This window comes from Tympanuchus pallidicinctus, unplaced genomic scaffold (assembly GCF_026119805.1).
Source record: "Tympanuchus pallidicinctus isolate F22 unplaced genomic scaffold, pur_lepc_1.0 scaffold3, whole genome shotgun sequence".
In the NCBI taxonomy this organism is placed as follows: Eukaryota; Metazoa; Chordata; class Aves; order Galliformes; family Phasianidae; genus Tympanuchus; species Tympanuchus pallidicinctus.
Window position 1 is genome coordinate 31,390,998 of NW_026294747.1, and position 16,118 is coordinate 31,407,115.

The 16,118-nt window shown below is 37.0% G+C and overlaps 1 long non-coding RNA gene across 2 annotated transcripts; it reads left to right on the forward strand.

Annotated features, from left to right (window-relative positions):
- Positions 1-846: 846 nt before the first annotated feature.
- LOC128085911 (uncharacterized) lies at positions 847-14,717 on the forward strand. Of its 2 annotated transcripts, XR_008209148.1 has the most exons (5): positions 848-1,974; positions 4,830-4,918; positions 6,787-8,907; positions 9,378-9,497; positions 14,117-14,717. It is a non-coding gene; the product is annotated as an uncharacterized LOC128085911 (long non-coding RNA). The 2 variants fall into 2 exon arrangements; XR_008209147.1 differs by lacking the exons at positions 6,787-8,907; positions 9,378-9,497; positions 14,117-14,717 and having other exon boundaries at positions 847-1,974; positions 4,830-6,235.
- Positions 14,718-16,118: the final 1,401 nt, after the last annotated feature.

A 16,118-nucleotide genomic window follows, 5' to 3' on the forward strand; every position in this document is an offset into this window, starting at 1 on the left:
TCAACATACAGGAAAAGATAAAAAAAGAGGAAGAAGAAAAAAAAAAGGGGGGGAAAGGAAGATGAGAGAAAAGATAAAGAGAGTAAAGGGGAGAAAAGTAAAGCAGAGAAAAGGAGAGAAAGGAGAAAAGGAGAAGGAAAGGGAAAAGAAAAGGGAAAGGAGAGAAACACAACTCCTTGCAACTTCTTGTCTGTATACTTGTCAAGGTGCAGCACACAGCTCCAGGCTGCTCGGGCAGCACACTGGAGCCCAGCACAGCCTGTCAGATGGCTCCCAGGCTAGGCGAAACGCGCTGCTTCCCTAGGAGCGCTGCGCGGCCGGCAGCCTACCCCGATCAACCCCAAGCCAAGACGGCTGCTGCAGGCGGCCGAGCAGCGCGCTGCACAACGCGGGCGAGTTACCCGCCTCCTTTCCGCCCATCCCCTCTCGGCGGCCGCGCAAGATGTGTCGGGCAATGCTGCCCCCTGCTGGCAGCGAGGCGCAGGGCTGCTTCCTTGCCTCCAGGGCGGAGATGGAAGTGAGGCCGCGAAGCGGGACGTCGCCACCGGCCTCGTTGGCTGTGCGAACGCTCTTTGAGCACGGCAGAGGAATGAACCCTATGAGCGCAGGGGTCAACCTCGAAGTTTCTGCATTTTGCTTTCCTGATGCTGCGCTGAGCATCGCGATCCACACGAAGTGGAATGTGTACTGAACGGTCTTTACCTCTTTTTCCAAATTGCAAGCATTTTTGTGTGTGTGTTAATTTTGTATTACAGATTGCATCTTTGTGGGTTTTGTTACCTTTTGTGACCTAGAGACAGAAATACAAGAATTACATCTGTAGCTTATATAGAGGTCCAAGTACAACGTAAATAACCGTTAGGGCAGTTTACAGTTAGCAGAAGGGCTGAAGCATTGTCCAAAGAGCTAAAATGCACTAAGAGAGAAGTCTGCTTTGTTTTATTTATTCTTAAACATTCTGCTGGTTTCCTTCCCATGCTGCGCTCTCTTCCATATGCTCCCTACACCCACCAACACACCCACCTACACACACTCACAATTTACCAACATACTTTATGACTTTGCTGAATTAAGATCCACACCACCATTCAAATAAGATAAAATAAACAGCTGTTTTCTTTCTGCAGAATGAGCATATTCTGACTTGGCACTTATGAAGCATCTGAAAGAAGGGGGCTGCCAGAAATGTCTTACACCAACACTGCACTGAAGGCCTAGGTCTGGAGTATGTGCAGCTGTGTGCACTAAGGAGCATTGGGATTTGCAGTAGGAAAATTTCTAGGGGGATCTTGCAGGCATGCAAGCCACGGTAGTGTGTTGTAGGTCACTGAGAAGCCAGAGGAGGTGCCCATGGAATCTCCAGGCTTGAACACATAGTCAAAATAGCATCAACAGGGTACAACAGAAGCTCATCGCAGACATTTAATTCAAGACCTCCCTTTCTGCTGGAGAATTACAGTCCCAAGAAGTGCAAGCAGCAGAGATTGACTAGATTTGCCCTGCCTCTCTTATCTCCTGCATTAAGCTCCTTGATTTGGGAGCTGACAGAATTTTGCAGTGCCCAGCAGACAAACAAATAACCTAGAAAGAGTCTGAAACAGGTTATATTACTGTGAATCCTGTTTTGCCATCCATTTCTGCTGCTTATCAGTTGTAGGCCATTACACCTCATTCTGAAAATCAAAAGGGCTGAAAACAAAAGCAGCATCTCAGATTATCACCTTGATATTTCTCCTTGCTGTATGTATGGTAACTGTTGAGTCACAACCTGAACTGCTGATTGAGCACCTGCAGAAAGAATCCAGTCAGCCTTGGGAGCACAGGTGAAGGCAATTCTCCTGTGCAACTGGAAGGGGTGGAACCTCGTTGCACCTCTCTTAGACCACATTTAAGGGCTGATTGCCTTTGAGGAAGGGTCTCTGGTTGGAGATCCCTCCCTTGTGGAGTCTTTTCTGTGAGCCTAGATCCTCAGAGGTGGGTGAGCACTTCTCTGTTGTAACACAACCTCATCTGTGTTAGTTGCTTTGCTGTTACACTGCTCTATTACCTTTCCACTGCACTGACCTTTTTGATTGTTAACAATGTAACCACTTCATTCTGATTGAGCCTTGTGACACATAGCCACCACAGCTAGAGCAGGAAACGTTCTCCTAAAATGTGCCACTTCAGGGCTCTGGGACAGGGTGCCCTGGGTGCCTTTAGTTCAGACATAGGAATGGTAGCTTGTAAATACTAACTATTGGAAGCAGCCTGTTCCAAGACTGGTGGCAGTAATGGGTGAAATGAAAAAGAAAAAAGCGAAGAGCTCTCAGTAATCCTTTTGTGGGTATTAGGGAGATAATTTTGGCAGCTTTGCAGGTTCAGAGCTCTGCTAAAATGCATTCCCTCAATATTTTAATGAGCTGAGCAATTGACAGTCCTAGCTGAGTACTTCTTTTTGTTGCTGTTGCTAAGCAAAATAAGGGTTAAAAAAAAAAAAAAAAAACAAACACAACTCCCTTTTTCATCATGTAAATCATAAATACAACCAAGCCATTTGATTGATATATGCAGAAATTCATTCCACTTTCATGCCAGATCATCCTACATAGCTTAGTTCACTTTCTCATATTTTTTATACATATTCAATCTCTACAACATGTCCTGGGACACATCCTGATTTTATTGTCTTCATGTCCTGTACAACCTTCAGGCCCACCCAGTGTCTACTCAGCTTGGACTCTTTATTTGATCTCCAGCACAACCCGTGTTTATATGTACTGGTACAGGTTCTTTGTTCTTCTCTATACGTTTTTCTGTATTGTGCCTTGCCAGCTCATAGAATTTTAGATTTCAGCAATGTTCTAAGAGATGCTGAGAGATTTTTTTTTTTTTCATTCTTTCTCTCTCCTTCTCCAATGACTTCCTGTTTTCCTGCAAAAGCTTCCTGTCTTCAAATTAAAGCAATCCTTTAAACTGCATACTCTGTTATCTATTTATCAAATTTTAAAATTCTTATTCTCTCCTTAACTTTCCCCTTCTCTTCTACACTTTGTTTAGCCATTCATCTGCGTTTTTCTTAGCCAACTGAACTTTCTTTCACCCATGAATATTTTCTAGAAATTCTAGTACATGTATAGTTTGAGGAAGTCTGATATTGTCCTTCCAAACCTGTTCTTGGAGCCTACCATGTGTTAGTAAGAATGTCTTACCTATTATGATGAACAGTTTTGGCCTTAGTGTGTGTAAGGAAATTCCTGGTTTAAATGTTAGCAAGTCTTATCTAGCTGCCAGGTCCAACTTTGCATATTCAGAAAATTTTCCTGGTCCCACTCTTCAATCTGTTATTATATGTTTTTGTTTAGAGAAAACTCTGCTTAGAAGTTGTTAGGATGTTTCCTCCACATCAAAAATGAAACATCTCTCCCTCCTGAGAGATGTTGGTCTCTGATCTTGAACACTAACATTTAACACAGGCACAGTCACCAAGCATTTTGGAGGGCTGCAGTAAAGGGTTATATCATCTTGGTTAGAGTGGAGAGGCAGAGCAAAATAAGTAAGAGCTCCCACTGTCTTTCTAAAGGTCATTGCTAAAGGAGCAGCAAGAGGGGAAAATCTCTACCTTCAGTGAAACCATATAACATAAGACAAAGAACAGTCAGACAAAAGAACAAATGGAGAGAATATTTTAGTCATATTGCATCTTTAGCCTTTGTGAATCTTCCTTTGACTATGAAGATCAGCGCTGCAATTTTGCTATTTCAAGGTTTTAAATATACTGATGTTACTCTAAAAACAACTCCTATTACTTTAAAAACTAGCAAGCAAACAAAGAACCGTGGCATATCATCATTTTTCATGTTCCAATGTAGCTGTACTTCTTGCTCCAGTGTAGGAGTACTCCAAGCACACATGCACTCATCCTCAATGACCATTTCAAAAGCAGTCTATTGAACCTCAAGAATCTTTTGTGTATTTACCACAGTTGCTTTTTTGTTTGCCTGCTAAGCACAAATCTTGAGCAAGCTACAATGCTCTACCTCATTTATTTCTGCCTTTTTTGTCTCATCTCTGGATTCAACACCTTTCAAGTGTATTTAACCACTTGCATAGGAAAAAGGAATTTAATAAATCACATAGGCACACTGTAAAGGATTTTCTTGCATTTCTTTCCTATGTAAACGGTCTGTAGCTTTTTCATGAATCAGGCTCATAGACTCTTTATTTCATACTTCCATCTTCCTTTCTCTGTAGAACTGCAATTTAAATTATCCTGAAGCATTTGAAGACAAGTACAGGTTAGCCTTGCAGATCAGTGACATCTGATTTCAGGAATGGAACAAAATATTTGTAGTTTGTAGGGATCCACAAGGATCATCAAGTTCAACTCCTGTCAACTAGTTCAACTACTAGAAAGACAGAACTGTACTCTGAACTCTAGGTAGGGTTGGCATATAGCCCCAGAAGACATAACAAAATAACTACTTTCTATTATTTACTCAGAGCTTCACACAGTTCTGGAACACTTGTGGATCGCCGGGGATTTTTACTTCCTCTATGTTGTGAACAATGCATAAATCATTAGGGGGCTTGGAATGTTGTTTTAACAAAATTGAAGGGAGCTTCACAAATCACATTTTGGCAAGACTATATGTTGTAACTTAACAGTATTTTTTTTTTTAAGAAATTGTATAGCCTGTAATCCCAGTGGCTGAAGTGGAGACATAAATGAAGCTGTCTTACAAAGAGCAAAGTTGTGATGGGTGAGAGATTTAAATTAGTATACCATACTGTGCAAAAAAATAAAAAATAAAAAGTAAAAAATAAAAACTGTTATTTCTGCATTGCAGCCGACCCACCAGGCCTGATCTGCATGGGTTCTTAAAGACAATGAAGGCTGCCTGACAGCTTGGAGTGAACACATGAGACTTGATCAAAGGTGGAGTAAGAGTTACCAACCAGTGGGGACTTCTGCAGGGATTGTAGCAGCATACATTTTGGAATCAGGTCTTGAAATACAGCCACAGAAACTGCCAGGAACTCAGCATTTAACTGGATGTTGAGTCAATTGTAAAATATTTGGACAAGATTCTTTTCCTTCCCCTTTAGCTCCTTCCAACATCCTCCCTCTGGAAAAACACTTTAATATGTGGAATATAAATTAAGAGGTCTCCAAAAGAGTTGATACGCGTTTGGGAAAATATTGTTGCACAGCGTGACTGGACAGTTTTATTCCATTTGAGACAGATTGAAAAGATGGAAATTACTGTGATACTGGCTGATGGAATAGCTCCAAACTCTTTCAGCTTTGTCTGGAACAGGCATGGCTTAGCTACTGTTGTTTTACATAGTGACTAAATGTAAATACTATAAAATATTTATGAATAATGAATGCCAAACTGATCACATTGTAGATTTTTACTGGAGCATGTATGTCTTGTTATTAACCTGACATTTATAGTATCTTGCCTCTTATCACTTAATCAAGTCATCTGTCCATATACTTCATCTTCTGAAATATGAGAAGTTGGAAACAGTTCTGTGATTTATTTAAAATCTCTGAGACTGTTTCTGCCAGTGTGTGTGCTGATAAATGTTATGTTAACAGGTTCTCTGTTTGTTTAACGTTCTCCTGAGGAGGGTTTGATGTGATTTAAGCAATCTCATATATTTAAAGTACAGCATTAATTTCAAGTCTGCAGTGAGAATGACAGGAAGGGTCACAGGCAGCACAGCCACTAGTATGACAGTGGATAGCTTTTGTATTCCTAACTAGAAGTTTATTCACATCTCAAGCTACTACTGGTCTTGAAAATCTTGATTTAAGAAAACATAGTATAGAAATTAAGTCATGCATTGCAAGACTAACAACAGTATAGGAATTTGTCCAATAACAGTCTAATGTCTGTTGTTCAATTTTTGTCTGTCTGCGTATGGTTTGATATACATCAACTTTCCCTTAGAGGAATCAGAGGGCTTTTTACAACATATAGCTTCAACATGCGCGTGCGCACGCACACACATTCACACACATTCACAGCCTTGCTAGCTGTTTTCTAGAATGTTTTTTCCCTGACAGTGCTACAGAGGTGATAAATCAAGCCTCAATTATGCATATCTGTTTTCTAGAGAGCATTTGGAATTGCTAAAACACTTCAAAGTCTTAGATTATTGCCTTTTTGTCGTGGATATCTGTTATGCTTTGCCTGCATTTGATAGACACCTAATTAAAATGAAAAAAGCTGAATCTATATGATACCATGGTTCATTATTATCACTGTATACAGACTGTAAGTGAAAAACACTACAGTGCAGATCCAACTAGATCAAGTAATTCTGGTAAGTTTTAGCAATTATGGTTGTTCTGGTTTGTTTGTTTTTTAAATCAAATGTTATAGAAGAAAAAATACCATTGAGCACAGGCCCTGGGAAGCTCACACTTTTGCAAATAATGAAATACTTAGTGAGAAGAGCTGATAGAGACTCCTGAGTGCCCAAGTTTTGATTCAGTTGTAACTGCCAAAAGCCATGTGTCTGGCTCCAGGAGGAGAATGCTCATCTTTTATTAGATGAATTATTAGGACTTATTAGATGAAGCTGTCAGCTTTCCTTTGGGTTAAATGATAAGTCTGATAAGCACGCAGTTTTAATCTTGAATCAGCTGGCTCTGAGGTGGCAGAGAAGATGCTGTAGCCCCTCTATTATCTCCCCATAAAAATTACCTTTCATGTAATGTGGTGTCTGGTGTGTATAAATTACCCCTAAAGTATATTAATTCTGAAAGTTGAATCTGCTATTTGTTCATAGGTTCATAGAACCATGGAATGGCCTAGATTGAAAAGGACCTCAAAGATCATCTAATTTCAACTCCCCTGCTGTGGGCAAGGTCACCAACCACACTAGACCAGGCTACTATTCAGATAACTTTCACTTGGTCTCACAGCCCACAGGATGATTGAAGATTTCGAAAGATCAGAGACTGAGCAAGTCTATCACTGGACATATAACTTCCCTTAGACGTTTTTCTTGGCTTTCTACAAAGCATCAACTTACTATAAGGATCAAGATGATTTCTTTCAATAATATCTTGAAGATAGCTGACTACTACCTTCAGTGCTGATCAGCAACAACCTCTACTACCTGAGTAACTATTGACTCATCATTATCATCACTCCCTACAGCCCACAACAGGCTATTAGAGAAAGTTCAAAATGTTTTCCACTTTCAGAATTACTAGAAAAGCTGGAAAGCTTCTCCTAAAGCATTGATTTAGTGACTATCATAGTCACAGGGAGAAGTCCTGATGCCTTTCAGTTAGGAGCCACATCTCTAGGCAGATGATTATTCCCATAACAGAAAGATTTGCCAAAAGAAAAACAGAAAAAGAAAAAATTCTATAATGTTACCCCTGAAGTCATGTTTTTATTAGATGAAGTAAAATGTCCTCCAAGTGCATGAATTCTACCATCTTTCATTACAATTTATTTAGTTAGAATATTATGCATGCCCAATAATGCATTGCTTGTAAAGGCCCTTTGTCAAAAGTGTTTTTAGAGGGGAAATACAGAGATGCCACAACATAAGTAAATGAGGTTCTGATTATTCTGTTTACTATAGTTTTCAGTTTCCTCACCTGATTTGGGTGAAACCAAATTTTTGATTTGCGGATTTAAGTGCATTGGACGTTTTTGTACAGGGCATGTTACTGGGGACTGGATGCTCCCTAAAACACCCAAAGCAGGTATTTAGGTATCTTAGAACACAGAATTTGGAAAACTTTCTTCGCTGAGCCAGAAAATTAAGATTTTTATGTCTTAGAATTTAGTGATAATAATAATCGAAGACTGTAATACTGACAGTGAGGTTATCCTTACTATTAGAATGTCCAATTCAAACAAAATAGAAGTTAACAACTTACCAAATTAAAATAGAATCCACAGCGTACCTACTCATTATGTTTTAATGGCATGTAAAAAGCACATGGATGACCAGTTGATTCTGAGAAAATCTTTATGTACAGTTGTCATGAGTAATTACTTACCTTAGCTCTCTTTTCTTTTGAGGAGCTGCAAATTTAAATCCAAGTGTATAATTTCTTAGGGATTCTATGCCCAGAGAGCTGAATCTGATCATTTGTATGAGAAAATCCAGTCCAGCATAAAAGAAAACTTTCCCATTTAAGTACAGTTTAAGATTATGTGTAGAGAACAATATATATAAAAGTCGCTCTCTTGTCCTAACATCAAAATCCTGGAGGTTCTTTCTGTCCTCATTAGAGTCTGTCTGATTCTTGCTATTAACCTCAGCAGGAATGGACTTGATTTTAATACTACTTCAGGGGCCTCCTCCAGATTCAGTCACAAATCTACTTTTATATGTAAATCACATGAATCATTGATTTATTTAAAAATGAGGGAAGATGTCTGTGATTTTTCTAGGTGGAGAATCAAGGACTAAATGATTGTCAGTTCTCAGAGTTAAAAAAATGAAAAGAAAAACGAAACCCTCCAGAACAGCCAAAGTATCCAGTTGCTCATCATTCTGCATACTGGCACTCTTGATGATGTTTGCTCTTTTTCTTTCCTGTTCACAATGTTCTTAATAATTCAGTACTTTTTTCTTTAACTTTATTATTAAAGGCAATGGACTGATGATTCATTCTGCTTTCTTTGCTCTTTCAGTGATGTCCATTAATGAAGACTTACTTTTCAGCATCATTGGCTTACTTAACTAAATCATTTATTTAGTTAAGTAGTTCAGTGTACGTTTTTGTTTTTTTTTTGCTCAGTGTAACAGCTAGTTATAGCTCAGATTAGAGTTGCATATTGATTTTATTCTAGAAAATGTGTATGAAATGGACTGAGCTTCAAGTACCAAAAACTGGAAAATGCAGGGCAGAAGAAAGTACAGCAGAACATAGCTGCATAGGTAAGAATTATTCCCCTTTCTGTAGCAATCTTTTCACTTATTCTCCTTTTCATTCGGGAAGTCATTCTCCTGCAAGTAAGGGTACTAGTCTAATATACGAAAGTAAAAATAACCTTTTTCCTACTTAATTTATTGAATTTTAATCTTTCCAAATCAGACAAAACAGAAATGAGTGCCTTTCCAATCCAAGGCCTATACACTAAATCATCACTTGCAGAAGACTTGTAAATTTTCATGGAAAGAATGTGACTAAGCACGTTTTCTTAAGAGAAGATTTTTGAGTTATTTCTTACGCAAATTTTTGCTCACTGCCTTGTTTCTCCTGTCTCCAAGGAAATCTTTGCTGTTTGTGGCTCAAATTCCTTTTTCTTTATTGGATGTTTTGCTTGTTATTTAATTTATACAGAGAAGCTTCAAATGCAGAAATACTGAAAAATTCTTCATATTAAATTGATTTCTTCCACTCTTAGCTACACCTGCAGAATGTGACTCCAGGAGAAACAACAGAAGTGCTTTCTCTGGATAGCAGGAATGTTCATTCACAGACATTGTGTGCCACTGGATGTCACCAGCGTTTCAACACTTGAGAAGTAATAACTAATTTTATTTTAAAGCTTATTTTGATCAGGGAAAGATTTGCTTTCTCCCTGTTTCAAAAAGTAACTGAAGTACAGGGGAAGTCTAAAAGTCATATTTTCCTTTGTACTATTCCATTTCTGTGTGGAAGATGATTTCTATCAGATTGAAAGGCATTTACCTCACTCTTGGGAGTAAATAATGGAACAAGATTGGTTTTTAAATGATTGATCCATAGTAAAAATAGAATTTTTTGTGTCAACAAACTGAGAAACATTACCCAAATCTTTAGATCTTTAGAGCCCATAAGACACTCTTTAAAAAATAAATTGGTAACACTAGGTTTTCAGTATAGCCTATTTTTGCTCCTAAATTCCAGCATTGCAGAGCAGATCTGTTCCTCATTACTACTGGTGTCAATTGTACAGTAGTTGTAACAAATAATTTCCCATTTCACTCCACAGCAAATCATATACATATTATTCAAAGCCTTTGTAGTCCATGTTTTCAAAACCTGAAATCTCCATCTCATCTCATCTTGAAAGATAAACAAGTAAGATGGAAAGAATTTTGATAATGGTTGTCTGAGGGTTTAAATTGGCTTTTATTAAATATTTGTTCAACTTAAATGTCCACTGAATAATTGGAAAAAGATTGTCATCATTAAAATATCAATGCTGTAACTTTTGAATTAGTGAAACCTCTCTGCATAAGATTCTAGACACTACTTAGGGCACAATGCTTCCCAGCCAGCTCTCCCACAGCTCAACAACTTTCTTCTACACAAACCTTAAATTAAAATGAAAGATGAGATGCTACTCTCCTCATCTTGACTCTTAAGATGTTTCACCATAAAAAACTGATTAATGTGGAAAAAGTAACAAAGGTAGAGGTAGGAAAAAACTGTAGACATTTATCAGTACCCTGAGTGCTGCCCCGTGGGATTTGGCTGCAAGGGATTTGGCTGTCTATGCTTTAGTTAGCACAGAATACAGTGCAGCTGCACAAGCTGGATTCAAGCTACTGAGAGCGGAGTAGTGTGAGAAATAGCTGGAAGAAGGGGAGTGGTTTCCTCCTTGTCAGAAGCTGTGTTCAAACCAGTGTCCTTGCTCTTGGATCAGTATCCCTGACAAGGATCCCATGCCTGACAATGTATCATTTATTCAAATTTGTCGCAACCCACTGACTTGACTTGGACAAGTCCAGCTAGGATTTGGACCTGTCTCAACACCACAGATTTGTCTGTCAATCCCTGAACTGACAGCTGGCCCTCATAACACTCACCAGACATGCTCTGCTCTTCTTTGGGTACTGTGGGACTGCCCCTTTGTCAGTGCTGTTGAGGTTAAACATTTACCTTGGGCCACCTTTGGCTCTTGCTACCCAACCTGACAGAGGATTCTAATTCTACTGCTTCCCAAAAACTTGTTTCTGTGTTAAGAAATCTAGGCTTAATACACATACAAATGAGAGAAAAAATAGAAGACAAACAGAAAAGGATAAAAGTCTTTTGTGAGTCACCTTAGGCACTTCTTTTTGATGGAAAACAACTGGAATATTTATTGTCAGGCTAAAACCCATGAAAATACAGTTCAAAATGGGAACATTGACCCTTACCTATTGAAATGCTAGTGAATGCCACCCCAGTCAAAGTATCTGTAAGCTGCTTGCAATTAAAAAATTAAAAAAAAAAAACAAACTGCAAAACACATAAACAAAAAACCAACATCCTCATAGTTTCAACCCTCTAAGTGCCAGTCCTCTGAACTGGTTAACATTATCAAGGGAACACTTGCCTGACAGAAAGTAATTTAGGATCCATTAAATATGATTACTTGGCCTTGAAAATGATGGATATTGAACAGAATTATAAGATCACTTTATAAAAGAAAGGCTTCTTTTACATCTCTTCTTGTGGGGCATTAAATAAAGTCTGAGAAAACTCCTAAGGGATTCCTGGCATTTATAGGTTACATTTATGAAAAGGAGGATTGATATTCATATTAAAAACTCTAAAAATTGAATAGGCAGATGTGGCAAGCTTGTGGACAGCTGTGACATGTCTAAAAAGTGAGTGACGTTCACCAACTGTTTTCCTTGCTTCAATTGTATTAGAGATATGAAAAGTGCCTTTAATTTCAAACTAATCTTTCATGTTCCCTACTGGAATATTAATCCCAAGTGATTTCCTAAGTTCTCTGTATTTCTCACTGTATCATCATCAGTAACTGAAGCAAGAGGTTTTCAAAATCTCAGGTTGCTGTTTTCATCATACTATCCATATTTGAAGGTGAACTTGTCTAAAGATATGATGTGCTTAAGCCACTTTAACTGAAATCTAAGCATGAGACAACTATATTTTAGGCAGAGGGAAAGTTTAGCTTTTTCTTTTCTAAAGGATCTATCCTGAAGCTCAAACATACAGTGCAAATCCATCACTTTTCTCCCACTTGTATTTCTGATCAAAATTGATAAACTGAATTCAGACTAACATTTATTTTTATTCATTTTCCTAAGGTGAGTGTGGGCTGGCTAATTTATTCTATGGAGACAGCTACACCTACACACACAGGTACACAAGGATTTAAACTAAAGTTTCACCAGAATAAAAGCACAGATGTGAACTGAGATTTTCCACATTTCCTATCAGTGCCTAAGCTATTTATTTGTTCAGGTTATGGTGGGGGTTTACTTTGACAGGAGATAGCTCACAAAAACACAATTTTAGTGAACCAGAATTTCCTGCTAAAAAGCTGATTTCCTTAAGCAGCCCATGACTTCTTCCCCTAATGTGACTGACCTTTTCATTAGTTTTGATAACTTCCTAACATATAAGAAAATGAAGAATAAGGGCCTTATATTATGAACTTAGTTATCATCATAATTTTATAGCATGCAAATTAATGCAATATGAATTACATAAGCTCTTCATATTTTAAAGGAATCTATGATTCTATGCCTGGGAATAGTTAGTAACAGGTAATGTTTCTTTTTACCTGATTATTCTTTTCATCAAGTAAGTAGATTTTCTTGGAGATAATAATATCTGAAAAGTTCTGGCCGCTAAGTGTGAAAGACAGGTAGAAGAAAAAGAGAATTAGTCATAAAGGAAGGAATACTAAGGAACCCTTGATTTGTCTATGTTTCAAAATTTATTAACCTTGTTGCAATGTATGGAAATACATAATTCTAATTATGCATAATTCAGCTATTCCTTAGACTAGTTTTCCTAGACTAGTATTCCTTAGACTTATCTTGGGTAGCAAGACTATGGCAGAAGTGCTTTTTTTGTTGTGAAATAATCCCTGGCAAACAAGAGCTTATAATGGAAGAGCTGACACAACTCTCATGCTTCAAGTGCAAAGGGTGTGACTGAATTTAGAAACAACTGAATCTCATCCATTAACTCTCTTGTCACATGCTGGTAGTACTACAGGAAAGTAGTTAACAACGCATGCAAGTAAAGTAAACCAGGATTAACTGATGCTGTTTGCTGTATGTATTTCATAAATATTAAGATTAAAATATGAAGATGCCAGTGTTTATAAATGTTGCCAACTATGATGCTGAAGTAGGCAGGCAAGCTATGTGGCAGTACACATTTTCTCTCACGTCTCTCAGTTCTTGCAATGAGCCTGTTGAAAAACCGCAACAACCATAATCATCTCATCTCATCTCATCTCATCTTTTTTTTTTTTAACTTTCTTAAACAGTGTCATTTTCAAAATGCTTGTAGATGACATAAAGAACATTTTAAAGACCTGTTGTTCTTTACTGTGATTAATATAAATGCTGAAAAAGTTTCTGAAGTTGTAGTGTGATTGTAAAGCAAAGATGCTAAAAACATAAATGAAGACACAGCTCAGCACACATTGAGCAGAACTGAGAGAAACCCTATAGTCTTCTCAGAAAGCAACATAGGGACTGCAGGACCGCAGTGAACAGCAGTAAATCTGTTGTAAATTGGCCAACGTCTCTGACTATCACTGATTAGTAGGTAGCTATGGTGGTATGTTCTAAGTTAATCATTCATTTCTCTCAAAAATTAGATATTTTCTGCTACTGTGTGTGTGCTTTGTCTCTAACTCTTAAACCAGAAACATTTCTTTGTGGTTATTAGGTTCTCAAAAAGTACTAAGAAAAGTAACGGGATAAAATGAACTATTTTCCTGTCAGTCTTCTTTTGGATTGATGCTTTGGTTTCTAATCTTTCTATACATTGCACTGGTCTCTTGCCAGATGACTTGCAGTTGTTTGGATTGTCTGCTCTGTGTGTTCATTATCTGTACCTGTACAGTTAATAAACTCTGATTAGTTCTCTGAAATTATTGATTTGTTACTAAAGAAAAGAGAATGGTTTTATAATAAATGCCACATGAAGATTTGGACTTCATCAGTGGACCAGAAAATTATTTTGTGATTTTGCAGGACCAAAGCCTGACCTTTTCTGATAACATGGTTTCACCTTTTGACTTACAGAGACAAGACTTTCAATGAAGTTACCAAACAGACCCCAGGAAGGTGCTTATAATATTTTTAGCTTTCTTAGTAAGTGATTAAGCTAAGTCTGAATCAAAAATTTAGATATTATACACAGCACATGCAACTTTATATCTTAATTTTTCACTTCTAGATCATCAAGAGATTCCTTTTAAATGGAAACAAACATACCTACAGGAAGGAAGTGAAGAGAAAGGAAACATTCTATGGAGTATGTCAATCTGTAGATTAATTAATACATTGATTCCATTTGAGAGTCTGTATGTACCTGTCTTCCCACTGAGATATCTACTATGCAATCAGTGGTAATTTGAAAATCAATTGCTCTTTTGTAGTACTTAAATTTGTCCATCTAAACAGATATAATTGATAGAGCCTACAATTCATTTCAAGGCAGTGATGCTTAAGGAATCCTAGAGATAAGGGATGTAAGCTAGCAAACTGGGAGGTTTTACCCAACAAATGACAGTCAAAATTAACAGTTTTGTATTGGTTTTAAATATAAAATAGTAGATATGAAATCTGAATTGAAATATACTGCTAAAGTAAAATATATTTTTAGACAAGGCAAAAAAAAGCTGATAGAAGTGACTGTATTTAGACAAAATTATATCTTATAGAATTACATTTACATGTTACAGAACTAAATTGTTGTTTTTTCATCATATTCTTTTAAATTTCATCATATTCTTTTAAAACTGATATTTTGAATATGTTGATCTAGCTGCTTACAAGTCTGGATGAATAAAGTTTACTTTTCTTGAAAATGTTATTAAAATTTGCCTTTTTTAGTGTACAAAGAAATTTTGGAGCTTTTGCCATACACGCTGCTTAATCAAATACAATATGATATTTGCACGTGTTGAATACATATTTCCAGATTCATTAAACAACTATTTCCCCTCAAGGCAATTCATTGTTATGCACTAGAGGACTCTAAGATGGACTATTTGGTTGAGGGGATAGAGGGAGGGCAGGGGAAGGAAAAAAAAAAAAGCAGAAAATAGGAAAAGAGAGGAAGGAAGAAAGCTAAGACTAGCACAAAATGTGTAGTCACAGTTTTTAAAGTCTTTGCAATTTATTTCAGCCCTGAGGTGGCATTAATTGACACATTAGCAAGTTATTTACCGTGTTATGTGCCTATTTAATCTAAAATTCAATGAAAATAACACCAGGGAAATAACTGTAACACATTGCATATACAGCACATGTTTAAAGTATGGAACACCTCTAAAAAGCAGACAAAATATTAATGGTAATGTGTCACAGTTAACTCACAGACTGTCCCTGCAACTCACATAATTGAATTACCAACTGTCAGTTAGCAGAGGCACCTTTACAATACTTTAAGGTAAAATCTTATAATTCCTAAAACTTAAAAAGAATTGAAAATTATTTTCATATCAATATACTGTAGTGTACACCAACAGAGGAAGCAATCAATCATTTTTTACTAACAGTAATTAAATCCGAGATGCTAATTCCTTTCCTAAACATTGTACATTCTATAAGAAATGAAGAAATATGGATTTATGGTAAGATAAAAGGTTTACATAGCTTATTTTGTTGTTGCAACTAAGGGGTAGCTTTCATTCAGTAAGGAAGAGATAATTCAGCATCCAAGATCTCAAATTCAGTTCTAGATAGCAAAACTATAGCATTGTCCAGTTTTACCAGTTTAGAAAGGTTTTTGTTTGTTTGTTTGTTTGTTTGTTTAATATTTTCCTTGGAAAAATAAACGAGTAATAGAAAAATCTTTCATGTGACACTACAGCTATCACCAGAGTCAGATTTATTTAAATTCTCAAATGCCAAATTAGATAGTAATCACATAGACTACTTCAGTATGTCCCTGCTTTATTTATTTATCAAACACTGGAGCCTGCAAAAGTACCTTATGCTTAAGCCTGTAAATGCTGTCATCTTCTTTTTCATTACTATATATAGAATCCATGAGTAGCCAACTAGTATTATTATTATACATTTTTTAGCAACAAGACATCTGTTTTCAGCAACAAGGAGGTAGAGGTGATTAGGCATGTCTTCTACCCAAAGAGGGAATAATAATCAAATTCTATGTTTTAATATCATTTACTCAAATGGCAGTATACTGCGGTGGTTTGTACTATTTAAGT